The following is a 2,972-nucleotide window of genomic DNA, read 5'->3' as shown; positions in this document are numbered from 1 at the left end:
ATGCAAGGAATTAACCATATTATAACTCCAAATACCAAGATATCATTAATTAAACCATAATTTATAAAAGATTAATTGAATTTCCCTGTGCCAAAGATAATGAAGTTGAGCATCGCGTTGACTAACAGCTCCCCTCATCAAACGACTCGAATGAGCAATTTCAGCTGATGGGTTAGAAGAAAGATCTTCAGCCTTCATCGTGAAGTTGTCGTTATCAGGATTCGTGCCAATATACGTAAAAATTGGCTCTTTGCTCAGCTCTTTGTTTCCGTACTGCATTACATGAGAGCTAAAGTCTAAATAATCTACCAATGTCCTCCTCCGAACCTGTAAAACTCGACGGAATTAACCAGAGAATTTTATTTTATTTTTTATTTTTTAAAAGAGAGAGAGAGACGTGATAACTTTAATTAATAAAAAAAATAGATTTTACCACTCCATGTTGTTGCTGTAGTGTTTCCTTCTGTAAATCATGTTTTTCACTGCACGCCATTACACAGAAAAGTTAAAAAAAATTATAAATTTTAATTAACATCAAATTTATCGATGAAAAATCAAATAATCAATTAATTGACCTATCTTCAATCCAAGAAATACTGAAGAGACCACCCAAACAAGTTTCAAAATCATCCTCGGGACTCGGATAATGCCCGGGACAATACATCGCGTAGCTGCTCTCTGCAGGAGTTGAAGCTGTGACTGCATATATGTTCATGTCTTCCGTGAGAAGCCCATCAAACATGCTTCCGGATTCACAAGCTTCAAGGTAAAATTAATTTCCTAATTAATTTCACCCCAAAATTGCCAACCAAAAAAATTTTTTTTTAATTAATTGATTAGTTATCAACTAGTAATTAAATTTGCATAATGGTTAATTGATTTCATTTACTTACCATGCTTTTATAAGATTTAGCCTCGTGTTTCTTTTTTAACACCTCTATCAAATCTTTAGCGTAGAGGTCATCTCCAGTAGGCATTGCTGCAGCACATAAATTATAAAAACATTGATGTGAAAAAATTTATAAGATTGAAGAAAAAATAATAATAATAAGAAATTAAAGCTTAAAAAAACAATTAATTTTACTAATTAATAATGTTGATACTTACCGACCATACCAGCGCTTCCATGGTCTGCATAATAAATAAAAATATAGTCATTCGGACCACTATTTACAACCTTGCCACTGCCCCCGGTGAGTGCAGTTCTGTTGCCGAGAATCACCGCCAGAAAATTGTTGGCAGTACAATTTTCACCAGTGTAATCCTGTAAAATAGCCATAGGAATCATATAATCAAATTAAAAAAGTTTGATTTATCAGGCAAAATAAATAAATAAATAAATACCTTGGGGACTCAATTATAAACATCAGGGCCGTACGGCTTGTTGATGATGATACCAGGCCTTGGATTTTGAACGTTAAATGCAATATCATCATACATGAAAACAATTATGTTTTCATCTTTTAATCCTCCATTTTTCAGAATTTGATACGCGTGACACACATCCGCCTGCAAAAATAACCAGCAAATTTGATGGTGAAAAATCGACAAAATTAATTTGTATGTAAATTAAATAAAAAGTAAAACTAATCAATTAATAAAATTTAACCTGGTGCCGATAATTTTCATAATAATTGGATCCAGCAACTAGAACTACCCATCTGGTTCCAGTAGTTGTGCTTTTTGCAATTTGTCGAGCTTCAACAATAAAATTATTTAACAAGAAAAGGAGAAGAAGTGAAGCAATGAGAATGAAATGATTCATTGTTTTTGATAAATAGTGGAAGCAAAATTAGTGAGTAAGAGTGTAAGAGCAGAATTGGAAGCATATGCATATATATAGAGTGATTTCCATTGGGGGGTTTTAGAGAGTAATTAATTAATTAATTGGTTACTTATTGTATTAGATTTCAATTGGGATTTTAGGGAAAATAATAATAATAATACTGACGATGATTGTAACGCCACAAATTCCCATACATATTAAATTATGGAAATTGGGCTTTCATTGAGAATTATGAGTGGCCTATAACCCTTATTTAGAAAGGGGTACTAATTAAATAGAGGTTATTTATGAGATCATTTTGGAAAAGGGCTATTTTTCCTTATTGAATAGGGTTTCTTAAGATCCCCTATAAATACATACTTTTCCCCCTTCCATAACCCTAAGTTCACAACGTTTATCCTTCTTCTCTGCTGCTCTTTACGCTCCTACCCAAATCTTAGGATTCAAACCTTTGTTTAGGAGAGACTCAAAGCGACGGGTAAGTTCACAACGTTTATTCTGAACAGCATGAGTATCTCGAATTTTTAAAGCTATATTTTCTGAACGAATTTTCTTATAAAATTTATATTTCTGGAAACTAGACATGTAGGGCTTCTTGATTAAATTTTATTTCATTAAATTCAACTTCGTTTTCAATTTTATACGTATTTTGGAAATAGAAACCACTGCACTGGAAATCCACGATTCCAGTATTGTGATCAGATTCACAAGACTATTTGTACCACCAAATGAACTCAAAAAATTCTGAAAGTTTATATGTATGTTAATATATGTGTCTAGGATTCCCAGTTTTAATTTCATAATTTTCTGATTAGTATTTTATTTTATAAAAATCACGGAACCCGTTCTGTTTGGTTTAGATTATGTGAAAACAGTTTCGAATTTGCTGAGAAGTAAATAGTTTTTAAAATGTTTTTGATATCGGATCCTCTTGTAAATTTTACATGGGGTACTCATGGATGTCCAGAATGGTTCCATAGGATTTTATATCATTCTGAGTCTTTGATTAAGAGTTAAAATTCCGAGAATCAGACCTGTACGGGTATGAATTAGAAAATCAAATTCTTAGAATAAGTTATTGATTGTCATATCTTGTATTTGTTTAAGGTTTTGAAGGTGTTTGAGGCTCTTAGAAGCTTAGAGGTGTGTTAATCCAAGTTCATTTGTCGAGGTAAGTAACTTCATT

At 32.1% G+C, this 2,972-nt stretch overlaps 1 pseudogene; it reads right to left on the bottom strand.

The window, feature by feature from the left end:
- Positions 1-45: 45 nt before the first annotated feature.
- The window catches only part of LOC18053649, a 12,523-nt pseudogene continuing 9,596 nt past the window's right edge, over positions 46-2,972 (bottom strand).

Source organism: Citrus clementina, unplaced genomic scaffold (genome assembly GCF_000493195.1).
Source record: "Citrus clementina cultivar Clemenules unplaced genomic scaffold, Citrus_clementina_v1.0 scaffold_10, whole genome shotgun sequence".
Classification (NCBI taxonomy): domain Eukaryota; kingdom Viridiplantae; phylum Streptophyta; class Magnoliopsida; order Sapindales; family Rutaceae; genus Citrus; species Citrus x clementina.
Note: the sequence above shows the minus strand (reverse complement) of the source record. Positions and strands in the feature narration are given on the sequence as shown.